The sequence below is a fragment of the Mustela nivalis genome, assembly GCF_964662115.1.
Source record: "Mustela nivalis genome assembly, chromosome: 1".
NCBI lineage: Eukaryota > Metazoa > Chordata > Mammalia > Carnivora > Mustelidae > Mustela > Mustela nivalis.
The window spans coordinates 153,695,818-153,713,010 of NC_139020.1; the positions used below are offsets into that span (position 1 = coordinate 153,695,818).

The window sequence follows — 17,193 nt, forward strand, 5'->3', positions numbered from 1 at the left end:
AGTTAGCTGCAGGCGCCGCGCTGGAGGGAGGGTGGCGGCGTGGGACTCCGGTGGGCGGAGGTGGCCCCTCGGATTCCGCGGAGGACCGGAGGTTGGGAAGGTGAATAGAGGCAGGCGCCCGCTCGAGGCTGCACCTGCCCGGGTCGCCCCTAAACAGTCCGGCCTAGTGGGTTTGGGTAAGTGGGCCTGGGCAGCGGTTCCGACTGTAGAGAACGAGTGTGCGAGAGTGAGTGGGTGTGATGGCAAGGTGAAAAGCCTTATTTCCAAAATGAAAACGCGTGATTTTAAGATGGTTTCCGGAGAAGGATGCGGCGGTGCTGGGGGCGGGAAAGGAGGCGGATGGAGGGATGTAGAGGCCTTTAAATATCTGCTAGACACGGACGTGTCATTCGTTCCAGAAGTGTCTCTCGAGACTCAGCAGGTTCAAGGCCCTGGAGAAAGGCCAGGGCCCAGCCCTTTGGGAAGCCTACCTTCGGGGGCGGGGGGCCGGGGGGTTAAAGCGATTTAATCAGACAAACAAGGTAATGACAGATTGTGGTAAGGCTGCGCAGGAAATACTTAAGGATGATGTGAGAGATTGTGTGGGCGCGACCCCTTTTTCAGGATAGGATGGCTAGAGAACCATCCTCAAGAGGGACGTGACAGTTGAGCATCTTCCTGGGGAAAAGGCACGAAATACGCTTAGACACAATTTTACAGACAGGGAAGGCAGATTCCGAAACCTTCTGAGTACGCCCCCGTATTCCATGTGAAGAACCTGTGTCTAAAGCCTTCTAAGGCCTGTCTCGGTGCTGTCCACTCTTGCAATTTCACAAGGCTTGCTCACCCTTTCGAGTAGATGGAGCCTGGGAATATGGCACTCTTAGCGGAGGTTCAAGGCATGAGTTAGAGAACATTAGTCCCCAGGCATACATCAACAGGCGCTTCATCATAGAGAGAATTACACTATCAGCCTTGAAAGACAAATTCTTTAACCTTTTACCATTTTTTCTTCCATGTCACCTTTTCTCAGCCCCATGAGTAAACACTAAAACTATGATTTTTACCTGGGATCAAGAGGAGTTTGGGGCACCTGGGTGGCTCAGTCAGTTCGGTGTTTGCCGTAGAGTCGGGTCATGATCCTGGGGTACTGGGATCAATCTCCACTTGCCCCCCCAACCTCCCCACCCCGCCAAGGCTCCCTGTTCAACCAGGAATCTCCTATCTCTCCCTCTACCCTTCCAGCCCGCTTGTGCTCTCTTTGTCGTTCACTCTCTCAAATAAATAAAATCTTTAAAAATTAAAAAAAGAGGAGCTTAATCTTCCCAAAAGATCATACTCATAATTAATGGCCTATTTTGCTAAACCAGTTAAAATCAAAATAAAAAGCCAACTTGAAAAAGAGAAGACCTATTCATGTGTTAATGTATTACCTAAATAATACCAATAAATCCAATAATGTTTATTAAATATTAGTTTATATAACTGCATAATTAATAGAATAATTGTCTGGATAATAGTAGGATTAGATTCCCTTGTCCTGTTTATTTACCCCTTAGCCATTTCCTTTGACATTTGCGAAACTGGCAAAGAAAGAAATATTTTGTTGCATCTTCTGGGAAAACTGGGAAGGACCTCACACTTACTGCTACCTACTGTCTGCACAGCATTGTGCTAGGCACTTAAATATAACATTCCTTGCAGTTCTAGGACCAACCTTGAGATACAGGGAGTATTATATTCATTTTAGTAACAAATACATTGAGATTCAGAGACTCTGACTAGTCTAAGGTAACAAAACTAGTTGCTGAAAGAGTCAGAATTTTAACTCGGGTCTTTCTAGCCCTAATTCCCCTTCTACTATGCACTGTGTTGCTAAACTCTAGTATTTAAGAAGGGAATATAAATGAAGTGTCTAGCCAAGCAGATTTCTATGTTGCTTTAATAAGCTTGAGATGAGGCAATTTTAGAGCTTCTCTGTGTTTTTACTTCTCCCATTATAGGATATTTGCCATCTCTCTGGCATCAAGAAAGCTACTCATAAAAGTTCATAATGCCGTGTGTCTTTAGAATGCACCCAAGAATGTGATCAATTATGACACTGACATTTTGTCATTGCAAGGGAGTCCTGCCTAAATGTGTCACTCTGAATTCTTTTGCAAGCAGCCTTTCCTTGCAGATTAAGTGATTTCTTTCTGCCAAAAATATGTGTTCCCAGATTTTTATGGAATATTGTGACATGTGAATGCCCCCAGGTCTGTGTAGGCTGGCTGCTCTAGGGACATTTAATGGATGAAGGAAAATCTTGCAAATGTTTATACAGTTTTGAGGAATGAAGTGGTAGGATTTGTACATTTTTTTCCTTTCATATCAGATCTTTCACGCTTTTCTTTGACGATGTAAAGAAATACAGGTTTTCCTTTCTCAAGAGCAAACACTCAATTTTGTGGTTTTTCCAAAATTTGTTGGTTTTTTATGCAAACAGTATTATGTTTCACTCTCCCTTTGGCTCTGGAAAATATCATTAGTTCAAACATTAAAATTAGGATGCCACTTCTCAGAGCCTAATATTTTTGTTAGTCATGTGTGTGCCTGTCTGTCTGTCTGTCTTGGAAGCATTTTTAAAAATTTTGGTTAACTCCTTACAAACCTATGGAAATCTGGCAAACAAGTCTTCAACTATGTATATTTAAATTCTTTTTCTAAAAATTCATTTTTCCCTTTACTATTTTTCCTGGGGTCTTCTTTTTTTATTTTTTAACTTATTTATTTCACTTTTTATTTGGAAATAATTATAGGCTCACAGGGAAATTGCAAAAATAATACAGAGAGGTTCTGTGTAGCCTTTACCCACTGGTAGCATCCCCTCACTGGTAGTATCTTGCATACCTATAATACATTATTAAAACTAGAAAATTAACATCTTACTAAAATTAATGTCTTTAGGTTTTTAGTTTCTTCCTACGTTTCATGATATCCAAAAATTGCCATTTTGTAAATTCATTTTTATTGTACTTGGTTGGGCTTTTCTCCCTTTTCTCTAAATTAACAAATGACAAAGTCAATAAGCTTACCAAAGGGCTTATCTGGAATTACAGGTTTACTAAAAACTTCTGTTTCAGTGCACTTGAAATCATTTGTAAGATTTTTGCTTTTTTTCTTCTTTTCTGTTCCATGTCATTCTTCCCTAATAAACTTGTAAATGTATATAACCTGTGTATGTGTGTTTTAATATATCCTCTGATCACTGAAATGTTTTCAAAGAGATTGCTGTTAAAATTCAAAGAAAAATAGGGGCATCTGGGTGGCTCAGTTGTTTGGGTGTCTGACTCGATTACAGCTCTGGTCATGATTGCAGGGTCATGGGATGAAGCCTCACATGAAGCTCAGTAGAGTCTGCTTAGAATTCTCTCTCTCTGTCCCACCCTCACCCTCTTGGGCTCTCTTAATAAATAGAGTCTTGGGGCACCTGGGTGGCTCAGTCGTTAAGTGTCTGCCTTTGGTTCAGGTCATGATCTGTAGGTCCTGGGTTTGAGCCCCACATCGGGCTCACTGCTTGGTGGGAAGCCTGATTCTCCCTTTCCCACTCCCCCTATTTGTGTTCCTTCCCTCACTGTGTCTCTCTCTGTCAGATGAATAAATAAAATCTTTTAAAAATAAATAAAGTCTTTAAAAAGATTTTTTTAAAAATGCAAAGCTTTTCATTTGGGGAAAAAAGTTTCCAAGGGCACCTGGGTGGCTCAATCAGTTAAGCATCTGCCTTTGGCTCAGGTCAGGATCCCAGGGTCATGGGATTGAGCCCCGAGCATCTTGTCAGGCTCTCTGCTCAGCGGGGAGTCTGCTTGTCCCTCTACCTCTGCCTCTGCCTTTTATCCCACTCCATCTCTCTAAATAATAAATAAAATATTTTACAAAGTTTCAGGGCACCTGGGTGGCTCAGTTGGTTAAGTGTCTGCCTTTGGCTCAGGTCATGATCCTGGAGTCCTGGGATTGAGTTCTGTGTCTGGCTCGCTACTCAGTGGGAAGTCTGCATCTCACTCTCCCTCTGCCCCTCAACCTGCTTGTGTTCTGTCTCTTTCTCTCTCTCTCTCAAAGTCTTTTTTTAAAAATAAGTAAAATAAAAACTAAAAAGTTTCTAAACATCTTAACTATCCAAGTGAGAATGCCATGGTCTTTTGGTTCAGAAGCCAAATCTCACTTATGGCTAATTCTGACTCTGTGGATTTTCCTGGTCCGATAGCTCACCCTTTACTCCACTAGAGAGTAAAAAAAGGAAAGAAAAGAAGTGTAACTTACTTTCTTCAGTCTTACTGGTGAGGAAAAGTTGATAAAAGGAGAGAATTTGGAATTGGTGTAGGTATCAATTATGTATGAGTGCCTGATCACAGATAATCAAGTGATGGCTCTTCTGCATTATATTTTTACTGTAAATGAGTAGTCAAACATCTTTCATACTATGGTTGTTTAGCAAAGGTAGTCACCTACTGAGTACCAGGTACCCAGTTAGACACTAGTAACAGGGACACAACAGGATCGATTTTTTTAAAGGAGTATTAAGCTATTACTATGTGCCAGATACTTCACAGATTATAGGGATTGAAAGGGAAGAAAAAAGAAAGCTGTGTTTTCTTACGAAAATTACTGTCTGAATAGGGAGTCAAATTATCACACAAAAGGAACTTTATAATCCAAATAAGTATTACTAAGAGTAGGGGGTTGGTGCATGAGGGCATTGAAGTGCAGCTCAACCTACTCTGGGGTGTCCAAAATGGCTTCGAGCAAGAGATGCTTTGAACCAATATTGAAAACTACCTCAGGATGGGGCGCCTGGCTGGGGTGGCTCAGTTGGTTGAGAGTCTGACTCTTGATTTCACCTCAGATCATGATCTCAGGGTCCTGGGATCGAGCCTAGCAACAGGGTCTGTGCTCAGCTTTGTGTCAGCTTGCGATTCTCTCTCCCTCTCTCCCTATGCACCTCCCCCCACACCCTGGCTTATATACTCTCTCTCTAAAATAAATACATAAAATCTTTTAAAAAAAAATGGCTCAGAGTGTACTTGATACAGAAGAATCATAGAGGGAAAACATAAAGACTTCATAATGAAACCAGCATAGTCCCAGGGCCTGAAAATAAATGAGGGAGATAATGTGAGATAAGTCTAGAGAATTAAAGATTGGGATCAGGATTAAAGATCAAGGATCAGGGGCGCCTGGGTGGCTCAGTGGTTGAGCCGCTGCCTTCGGCTCAGGTCATGATCTCAGGGTCCTGGGATCGGGTCCCGCATCGGGCTCTGCTCAGCGGGGAGCCTGCTTCCTCCTCTCTCTCTCTGCCTGCCTCTCTGCCTACTTGTGATTTCTCTCTGTCAAATAAATAAATAAAAAATCTTCTAAAAAAAAAAAAAAAAAAAAAAAGATCAAGGATCAGGCAGGATCTTAACAGGCCTGGTAAAGATTCTTGGCTTTGTTTCAAAAGTGATACAAACCAATTTAAGAATTTTTAGTGGGAGTGACGTCAAATTTGTGTTTCCAAAAGATCACTCCGGTTTCAATGTGAAGAATTCATTCTTTAAATATGTCCTGGGTGCCAACTATAGGCCAAGTTCCATTCTGCACACTGAGTACACAGCACTGAACAAAACAGCAAGATCCCCTATCTTTGAGGATCTTCTAGACAATACGCAATGATAGTACCTAAGATGGTAAGAAGCTCTTATAAAAAATACTGGAAGTCAGGCAAAAATAAAAGGATAGGTTGGTGGTGCTGTTTTATTAGCTTGAACCATATGAAATTCCTGGTCTTTTTTACATTCTTTTTAAATTCAGAACAATATTAGGTTCATGTGATTCAACATGGTTGAATGACCTTAAATTGTTCAACCTAATACTTACTTGGAAGAGTCAGAGAAGACCTCCGACGAAGTCATGCAAAGAAAGAGGCAAGTCATTCGAATACCTAGGAGAAGAGCATCCCAAGCAAAGGGACAGCAAATGCAAAGACCTTAAGGAAAGAATGTGCTTGCCCCATTTGCGTAGCAATAAGGAGACCAGTGTGGCTGAAGTATGATAGACAACATGGAAGAATGGAATTAGGGACCAGATCAAACGAAGTCTCGAAGACTATGGTAAGAAATTGCCTTTTCCTTTTTGAATGAGGTAAGCTATCAGAGAGTTTTGGACAGAGGAGCTACACAATATGTCACCTTAAGCAGGACTGTTCTGCTAATTGTAGAATCTAGATAGAATATATACAGATGGAGCAATGTAAAATGTTTTCATCTTTGCTGTATGTTTGAAAATTTACCTAATAAACATTATGAGACTGTTTTGGCTGCTATATTAGGAAAGACTTTAGGGAGGCAATGATGAGACCGAAAAGACCAGTTAGGCTATTGCAGTAATTCGGGCAGCAATAGTGGTATTAAGAAGTGGTTAGATTCTGAATACGTTTTGAAGATAGAGACTAAGATTTGCTGATGGAATGGATTCAAGATGCAAGAGAAAGAGAGAAGTGGGGGCCCCTGGGTGGGGGGTGTCCAACTTCAGCTCAGGTCATGATCTCAGGATCCTAGGATCAAGCCCCACGTGGGCTCTGAGCTCAACCGGGACTCTGCTTCTCCCTTTCCATCTGCCCCTCCCCAACTCATGTGTCCTCTCTCTCTTTCTCTGTCTCAGAAAAATAAATAAGATCTCTAGAAAAAGGAAAGTAAAAGACAACCCATAAGCTTTTATTTATTTATTTATTTAAAAAGATTTTTTTTTATTTATTTGACAGAGGTCACAAGCAGGCAGAGAGGCAGGCAGAGAGAGAGGAAGGGAAGCAGGCTCCCTGCTGAGCAGAGGGCCAGACTCGGGGCTTGATCCCAGGACCCTGGGGTCATGACCTGAGCCGAAGGCAGAGGCCTTAACCCACTGAGCCACCCAGGCACTCCAACCCATAAGCTTTTAGACCTGAACAACTGTCAGGTTGGGCTAGCCATCTGAGATTTGGAAAACAGAGTGCCTGGGTGGCTCAGTCTTTAAGCATCTGCCTTTGCCTCAGGTCATGATCCCAGGGTCCTGGAAATCTAGCCAGGCATTGGGCTTCCTGCTCCCTCTACCACTCCCCCTACTTGTGTTCCCTCTCTCATCATCTCTCTCTCTCTCTCTCTCTGTCAGATATATATATATATATATATATCAGGTGTATATATATATAATATATCATATATTATATATATTATGTATTATATATATTATGTATTATATATATATTTATTTTTTAAGATTATATAAAATCTTAAAAAGGAAATTTGGAAAACCATATAGATCAAGCTTCCACCAAGTTTGGAGGAAGATTTTTGGACAAGGTAAGTTTGAGATGCCTATTGGACATCAAAGTGTAGATATCAAACAGGCAATTAAATATGCAAGTAAGTAATTCAAAGGAAACATTCAGATAGGAAATTCAAATGTATGAATCTACCTGAAGATTAAGGATATGAGGACCAGTGCCTTGAGAATTAAATGGAAATACTCAGAGTTTAGCCTAAACCCTTTTACCTACGCTTTTGTTGTAGGCTGGTTTAGTTTCTAGCTATCACTTTCTATTGCCATGCAGAATATTTGTATGAATACTGTTTGCAATTCATTTGTGTTCTAAAGGGTTTTGTTTTTAATGTTCATATCTTTCCAAGCAGTTTATACATTTCCTGAGAAAAGACGTATTTTATTTTATACACTCCACAATGCCATATCCTTAGAACTATGATGCTTATATAATAAACTATGCCAATACAGAGTTTTTCATTTCTTTTGTTGTCAGAAAGCATCAACTTTCTTAAAAATAATTTAGACCCTTATACCTGTCTTGTGAAAATAAAGATAAAGTTTCAACTTACTGCCACTCATGCCCATTTCAAATCAGATCAGAAACAGCCTTCTGAAAAACCAAAAAAGCAACAATAAGAAAGCCTCAGCTTTCCTCCTTATTGCCTTTATAATCAGGCTTTATGTGGTAGCAAGACGGTTCCCAACAATTTCAAGTCTACGTCTATCCTGGGCCAAGTCCAGCAAGAAAAAGTGCCTTCCCAGAAGTTCCTGGATTCACTAATTAAGTCAACACAGATTATCTGCCTGTCCCTTAAAAAATTACTGCAGGTAAGAAAATTTTATGTTGTAATTGTCCAAATGTGAGTCACTGTTTCACTGGTGTTTCATCCAAAGAACATGAACTGTAGGAGAAGAGTGGTTCCCCAGAAGAAGAAATGGGGTGCTGTCACCCAAATAAGGAAATGGATACTGATGGTCAGAAAATCATACATACTATAACCAAATAACAAAGACCTAGAGCATTCTTCCTTAAGCTTTTTTATTAATTAATTAATTAATTTGTTTGTTTGTTTGTTTGTTTTTTGAGAAAGAAGGGCGGGGAGCCTGACATGGGACTGGATCTTAGTTGGAATCATGACCAGAGCCGAATACAGATGTTTAACCACCTGAGCCACCCAGATAACCCCTTCCTTAAGCTTTTAAAAGAATACCATGGGGGCGCCGGGTTGGCTCAGTCAGAACAGCACATGACTTGATCTCAGTGGCACAAGTTCAAATCCACCTTGGGTATAGAGATTACTTAAAAAAAAAAAGTAAAGAAGAAATACCACGGCACTCATTTTACATCTCTCCCAATTCTCTACATAATACTGCATTATTTCCCCTGTATCATTAGGCTGTCAAAACTTCACTTGTCATTGATGAATGAATGTCACAAAAAATAAATAAATGCATGAGTATAAAAGTAAACCAGCTGGAAGGGTCAGTTTTTCAGCACATCACTTTCCAGGATACTCCTACCTAAGTACTGCAGGTAGTTTCTTGTTCTACAATTCTTTCCTATTGTCAGTCTGCCTGAAAAATATTTACTAGCCCTCAGTACCCTGCGGGCAGGGTGGCTGCTAGCTAAGAGACCCGAGAAACCACTACGGAAGCAGTGACTGCGAATCAGCTTGCTGAATCAGCTTGCTTACGTTTATCTTCTTGGAGGACATTTATGGTGTAGAATCTTGAAAGAAAAATGTTATCAACGGGCTTGTTTTCAGCTTCTTTTTTGTTTTACCACTTCCATTCCTTTCTACACTAATAGGTCACTTTCCCCACAAGATGTTTAACCTAACCTTTATGGCATTTTTATCCTTTTAGTTCAAATTTTGCTGTGGAAAATGGATAAATGGGTATAAAGAGAATATTGGCTCTCTCTATTATTCTGGAATTTGGGATGGTTTCTCTAGTTTGCTGCTTCCCTGGACACCAAACATAACATTCTCTGTTCTAGGACCTGCTTCAAGTTGGTCATAAGACTGGCAGAAAGTCAAACCAAACTAAATCAGTAGTTGTTGGAGTTAACCTCACAGCCGGGAGCTGTATGGGCCATGGAATCGCCTGCTGTTATTAACAAGCACAGTTCTGATCAAAATCACTGCTCTGTGGTCCTGTTCATCAGAATCTCATGTTTGGAAACCGAATTTGGGTCTGGGTACTTTAAAAATAGATATGATCATGGAATATAGCCATTAAAATTTCTATTGTAGGAGAAGGTAACATAGGGTAATATTAATCATGTATTTAAATGTAGAAGTAGATTCCTGAACAATATGTTCAAGGTGATTCATATATTGTTTAATATTATACAGACATAGACACCCAAATATTAACTTTACAGAATGGAACCACCAGTGATTTGATTTGATTTGTTTACTGTTCAGGATATTCCCCGATAAAATGTACTACATCCATACTCAAAGTAAGTTATAAAGAAATATATGTAACCCACCAGTACCCCAGAGTCAAAATACGCAAAAGGTACAACTAAAAAATTGATCTAATTATGATTCTCACTGCTCAAAACTATTGTCAATTTTTCTCTTGCCTTGCATACATCATTTTTTCCTTCCATTTTTAAAAATCAGATACTGGGGGCACCTGGGTGGCTCAGTGGGTTAACGCCTCTGCCTTGGGCTCAGGTCATGATCCCAAGCCCCCCTCTCTGCTCTCTCTCTCTCTCTCTCTCTCTGCCTGCCCCTGCCTACTTGTGATCTCTGTCTGTCAAATAAATAAAATCTTTTTTAAAAAATCATGTACTGGATGCTAAGAGTAAATGAACCATACAGGTGTGGCTTCTGCCCTCTCAGAACTAATTGACTGGGGGCAGCATAACAAGTCAGCTGACAAACAATCCAGCCTGTCATAGTCCATAACAGAGTTTCGAGCATACTCTGTTAAAACATGCAACCCTCCTTTCACCCATCAGATTCTGGCTGTGGTATGTCCATGGACAAGCACGTTGAGCTCACACACCGGCACTCACTCTTAGTCAACGCTTCCATTTGAGTTGTGTCCCCACTGTCCACACGCTCATGCTCAATTACCAGGTCCTGGCCAATTATTTGGGTATTAATTTGCTCTTATTTTATAACAATGAAATTGCAAATACTAGTTATAGGAAATGTAGGTCTTATCAATGGACTCTGAATGCTATAAAGATGTAAATCATTAGGCGTGCCAGAAACTGAATCTCTGGCATCAGATACTCAGACATTCATGATATGAAGTCCAATAAACTGAGTGAAAGTAAAGAAGAAAATCAGAGACCAAGTATAAGACCATGGGAATATTATCCATTGTTAAATATTGTGACTTAAAGTTTAGGTATGCTTGGAGATTTTGATCTTAATTTTTAGTTTTGTAAGAAAGGATTCTTCCTGAATCTGTAAGTTTACTATTTGATTTTTAGATATCTGGTCAGGTACGCTTTATGTTTGAAAGCTGGGTGGTTCACCATTGCCTACCAAATGGACTTTATTTATTTATTTGTAAAGATTTTATTTATTTGAGAGAGAGAGCACAAGCCCAGGGGGTGCAGAGGGAGAGGGAGAAGCAGGCTCTCTGCTGAGCAGAGAGCCCGATGCAGGGCTCCCGGGACCCTGGACCAGGACCTGAGCTTAACCCACAGAGCCACCCAGGCACCCCTACAGGATGTACTTTAAATCATTTATCACATCAATGATGTTAAAATCCACAAGTTTATAATGGCAATAGGAAAAGAAAATACCACTCACCCGGAGGTTGCTGTAGTAAGTTGCTAAGTTACATGGTAATAACAGTTGGTAAATAAAGGAGAAGGATCAAACATTCTGGTTCTCCTATACAAATTGTATTTTAGGGTGACCAGAGTTGTTAAGAAAAAGCCTCGCTGTATAAATATTTCCAATTGGGGGGCACCTGGGTGGCTCAGTTGGTTAAGCGCCCAACTCTTGATTTTGGTTCATGTCATGATCTCACTCAGGGTCATGAGATCAAGCCCCTGTTGGGCTCTGCGCTCAGCACAGAGTCTGCTTGAAATTCTCCCTCTCCCTCTCCCCACCTCCAAGTATGTGCACACACTCTCTCTCTCAAAATAAATAAATCTTTAAAAAAAATTTCCAGCTGATAAGTATAAAAGAAATGATAAAAAGAACACTTTGTAATCTTTTAATAAAATAGACTTAAATAGCAATCATCAATGGATGCTAAAACATTAAAGAATGATGGGTCGAGTGAAAACACCTGGAGCCACTGATCAAATTTCTTTTTTTTTCACATCGATGAGAGTCGAATGACCATAAATCATATGCATCTGATGTGGTGCATTTGAAACATATTGAATCACCTATGAAGTATTTTTTGTTACCTCCAAAATATTTTTAGTTTAAATCCAATTAAGCCTCTAAATGTAACAGTTTATGAGGAAGAAGGGAGTATGAACAGTATAGGAAAGTGTCGAAACAACACCAGAGGAGATCCAACCCAGAATGTGGAAAGTTCTGCAGGATAAATGACAAGATTTCCTTGACAAATAAATTACCTTAATAAATTTAAAAAGATTTAAGAGACCTAACAACCCAATACGGTATGACAAACAAGTTATAAACAGATACTTTTGAGACAATTGAGAAATTTGACTATAAACTGGATATTAGATGATGTTAAGGAATTAACTAAGGGTTGGCAATTTTGTCCTTGTCATAATGATACTGCAGTGGGTTTTTTTGAAAATAGTCTACTAGAGGGGCACCTGGGTGGCTCAGTCAGTAAAGCATCTGTCTTCAGCTCAGGTCATGATCCTGGGGTTCTGGGATCGAGCCCCACGTCTGGATCCCTGCTCAGTGGGAAGCCTGTTTCTCCCTCGCCCACTTACCCTGCTTGTGTTCCCTCTCTCACTGTCTTTCTGTCTGTCAAATAAATCAATAAAATCTTTGAAAAAAAATTTTTTAAAAGAAAAGAAAATAGTCTACTAGAGTCATATACTGAATAAGGACAGAATTCTATGATCAACAGGATTTCCTTCAAAATATTCCAGAGGGAAGGGGGGAAGTGGCAAAAGAGTTGAAAACAAGATGAAGCTCGAATTGATAAGTGTTAAAAGTGGGTACGAGGGACAAATGGGTTTTAATACCACATTCTCTATTTTTTGTGTGTTTTAAATTTTCTATAACTGGAAATTAAATTTAAATCAATCCATCCATACATACATGCTTAACATACAAACATACATGAAGGCTTTAGGGCTGCTTACTCCTATACCCCACTTGTGCCCTGGGGAAGTGACTGAGTGAATGGATCCAAAGTACTGTAATATTAGGATCCCTGAGCCAGCTGGTGTGGAAGCACTGTCTAGAAGTATGCTCCTGAGGAAAGGAACATCTCTCTCTTTTGTGGAACCACTGAAGGGAAGAGTGCATGTATGTATGCCTGTGTATTCACAGGCCATCGGAGTAATGGTAGCAAAAGGTCTTGGTGACACAGGAGTTTGGGACTGACTTGGAGTGTAATTATCTCAAACTGGGGCTTCAGTCATTACAAGGATACTATGTTCAAGTCCTGTGGGTGGCAGTGGAAGTTGACAAGGACATTGCTTTCCAAGGGAATCGCTTTGGAAAGCTGTGGAGTCAGCAATGACACTAGGCTCACAGCGGCTATAGCAGCTTGGGTAACACCTTCCAGAACAATCAGCCATGATTGTGACTACTGCGATTCCTAGATGTACAAGAGAAAGACGTGGAGCAAGGAGAAGAGAAGAGGCCTGGATTTCCCACTGATCTAGACATGGGAGGTTTGCACTGACAAACCAAAGGCAGCCCCATGTTGAATCACCAGGTATTCATCAGTTGGTGGAGCAGGATTTATTCATTACCCAGCTCTTGAATTGCACGATTGTATCATTACATTTGATGGAAATTAGTCTGACTATGACTCAGAGGTATGACTAGAAAATTCCTCCCACTCCCTTGCCCCTTGTGTAATCTTGGGCAGGTTGCTCTTCTTGAAATTAGGATAATAATACCTTGCCTCTCTACCTCCAGGGTTGTTTTTGAGGATCTGAAGAGATGATATGTGGAACTATAATTTTTGTAAACTATCAAATGCTGTACAAATATAAGGCATCATTATTACTATAACTGACTAGGTGATTTATATCTTAAAGCCCCTTATTTTCTTTGATTCTGTGTTAACAATGAATGTTTAATTAGTACATTATAAAATTAGATAGTCAAGAAATAACTACAGGGAAGTTTAGCATATAGTATGATCTTTCTGTTTACTCCTATGTTACATAGGAATTCCTGGGAATACGAAGATCTTATCTACCTATATCCTTTATAGATATACATCTCCATCTCCTTTCTAGCTATATCTTTGAATGTGTGCTTATCAATTTAGGAGACAAACAAGTTGCTCTATATCCCATAAATAATGCATATTACTTTATAATCCCAATTTCATAAGTCAATATTTCTCCTGTCCAATAATGTATCACAATTGGGAGAAAGAAAAGAAGTTCATGCAACAGATATAATTACCACTATTTTTGTATGGCTTGCAAACTAAGAATTGTTTTGACATTTTGAATTTTTTTTAATCAAAAGAAGAATATTTTATGACACGTGAAGTTCAAGTGTCAGTGTCCACTTATTGGAACACAGACACGCTCATTCATTTATGAGAGAGACTATATGGCTCACCAGTACTATCTGGCCCTTTGCAGAAACGTTTCCTCATCCTTAGAATAGAGGAGTCAAAAGAATAAAAATTTAAAAATAAAATATCTAACTTGCTAGCTTCTGGGGATAAATAAACTGGAATATATGGATTTAAATTATACATATGTGGTAAGAGAAATTCAAAGTTATGGTTTCACTATGCAATGACCATTTTCAGTCAACTAGGAAGAAGTTAAAAATGTAATAAAATATAAATAGAATACAATTAAATCCTTAGAAGTATGTTCCCATTGTGCTCCATGTTGGTGGCAAAAATAAAGAGAATAGGGGGTATATCTATTTTCTGATTAATACACAGTAGAAACTGACTCTAGCTAAGGGAAAAAGGTAGTTCACTGGAAAGAGGATTCTTGAACAGTTCCAGAGTTGGTGGGAGAGCTAGAGATCATAACCTTTGGAAGGACAGGAGTCTGGAGACCTCCAGTTCCTCAACAGCAAGAGACCCCATGCCCACTCTCAGGACACTTCCACAAGACTTCGGGAGCCTTCCACTTGAATTTTGGGGAGAAATAAACTGATGGGCCTAGTGTAAGACCCTGGAGCTAAAGGGAGAGAGTAACGTGGTTGGGAGTCCTTTTGGAATTACGTGGTTGGAATGCAGAAATAAAGAGGAAGTAAGAAAGGGGTAGGGATTCCAGGCAGACAAAAATGAACAGATGCACTCACAGGAGGCTTGTCAGGAAATGGGCTTTAATCCCAACTTCAGCACCAAAAGGGTGAATGGGAGAATAATTCATCCCATTGAGCTTATTTGTACAAAAGGAGGGGTACAGATAGAACTACCTGCCATAAAAATATTCATTGGCCACCATACATAACATTCTTACCCTCGGAAAAATATACATATTTTAAAGATTTATTTATTTGTTTAAGAGAGGAGGGGGCACAAGCATGAGGAGCAGAGGGAGAAAGAGAGAGAATCCCAAATAGACTCTGCATGGAGTGTGGAGCCAATGTGGGGCTTGATTCCCCAACCCTGAGATCATGACCTGAGTGGGAACCAAGAGTCAGACACTTAACTGACTGTGCCACCCAGGCAACTTTATTTTTTAAAGTTAACAAACAATATCTTCTGGGGTGCCTCGTTAGCTTAGTCAATTGCACATCTGACTCCCGGTTTTGGCTCAGGTCATGATCTCATGGTCTCAAGATCAAGCCCCACATTGGTCCCACGCTCCACAGGAAGTCTGCTTAAGATTCCTTCCTTCTCCCTTTGTCCCTCCCTACCTCCTGCTTATGCTCTCCTTCTCTCTCTCTCTCAAATAAATGAACAAAGAAAATATTTTTAAAAACAAACAATATCTTCCATAGGATAAAATTAAAAGATAATTGTATGATTCTGTCCCTACTTTTATTCACCATTGAACTAGAGTTTTCAGCCAGTGCAATAAGACAAGAAAATGAAATAATAAACATACAGTTTGCAAAGAAAAAAATTGATCATTTTTTACAGATGATTGTATACATATAATATCCAAAAATATTATAAATTATTATAATTAATAAGTAAATTCAGTTATGTCACTGGATAAGGGTCAACCTACAAAATTTCATTTTTTTCTATACCAGAACACAATAACAACAGAAATAAAATAAAAAATTTTAAATGGTATTATTTACAAGAGCATGAAAATGCATTAAATATGTAGGAATAAATGTAATGAAAGATGTGCAGTTGATTTCCTCAAATTAGCTATAGGCTAATGCAATCCCAATGAAAATCCCAGAAGGCTTTCTTTCTTTCTTCCTTTCCTTCTTTACTTCTTTCTTTCTTTTTTTTTGTGGAAATTGGCAAGCTGATTCTAAAAATTTTAAAGAAATGCAATGAGTGAAGAATAGTTCAGGCTATTTTGAAGAAGAAAAACAAAGAAGGATCTATGCCACCAGATATCAGAACTTAGGAGGGTAACCAACCATTCTAGTTTGTCAGAGACTGAGGGGTTGTCTCAGATGCAACACTTTCAGTTTCAGATCGCAGAAATTTTCATAATCAAATCATTATGTTCTATACCTTAAACAAACACGCAATTATATGTCAATAATATTTCAAATGGAAAGGGAAGGTTGTGTACAGAATGTTCATGGAAAATCAGGACAGTCAGTCACCATAAGACTTAGTATAGCACTTTATATAGCTATTAAGATAGTGTGATATTGGCACAAATATAAACAAATAAACCAATGAAAGCAAATAGAGAGACCAAAAATAGATTCATACATGTTTTATCATCTGATTCTGACAAAGATGGCACAATAATAGTCTATTTGGAAAGGATGGTCTTTTCCATAAATGGTGCCAAGTAATTGACTATCTATACAGGGGTTGGGAGCTCAACTCCTAACTCTTAACACAGGAAATAAATTCTAGATAAATTATATTTCTAAATGTGAAAAGTAGAGTGGTAAAACTTTTAGGAAAAAAATAGATTATCTATATGACCACGATATGGACAAGTATTTCCTAAATAGGAAACATAAAATGCTAAACATTAAGGAAAAAAGTGATAAATTGGACTAAATTAAATTTAAATGCTTGTTTTCTTTTTTTTTTTTTAAGATTTTATTTTTAAGGGGTGCCTGGGTGGCTCAGTGGGTTAAAGCCTCTGCCTTTGGCTCAGGTCATGATCCCAGGGCCCTGGGATGGAGCCCCGCATCGGGCTCTCTGCTCCTTGGGGAGCCTGCTTCCTCCTCTCTCTCTGCCTGCTTCTCCACCTACTTGTGATCTCTGTCCATCAAATAAATAAATAAATAAATAAATAAAATCTTAAAAAAAAAAAAAAAAGATTTTATTTTTAAGTAATCTCTACACCCAATGTGAGGCTTGAACTCAACAACCCTGAAATCCAGAGTCACATGGTCCACCAACTGAGCCAGCCAGAGACCACAATTTCTTGTTTTCATTATAAAAATATTTAAGAGGGGCTCCTGCCTGGCTCAGTTGGTGGAATGCGGGACTCTGGATCTTGGGGTTGTGAGTTTGAGCCCCCTATTGGATGTAGAGATTATTTAAAAACAAAATCTTGGGGCACCTGTGTGGCTCAGTCAGTTAAGTGTCTGCCTTTGGCTCAGTCATGATCCTGGGGGTCATGATCCTGGGTCCTGGGATGGAGCCCTGCTTCCAGCTCAGCAGGGAGTCTGCTTT

The 17,193-nt window shown here is 39.4% G+C and overlaps 1 long non-coding RNA gene across 1 annotated transcript; it reads left to right on the forward strand.

Moving 5' to 3' along the window:
• Positions 1-99: 99 nt before the first annotated feature.
• On the forward strand, positions 100-10,087 carry LOC309872189. The gene is made up of 3 exons (XR_014315716.1): positions 100-176; positions 7,963-8,115; positions 9,287-10,087. It is a non-coding gene; the product is annotated as an uncharacterized lncRNA (long non-coding RNA).
• Positions 10,088-17,193: the final 7,106 nt, after the last annotated feature.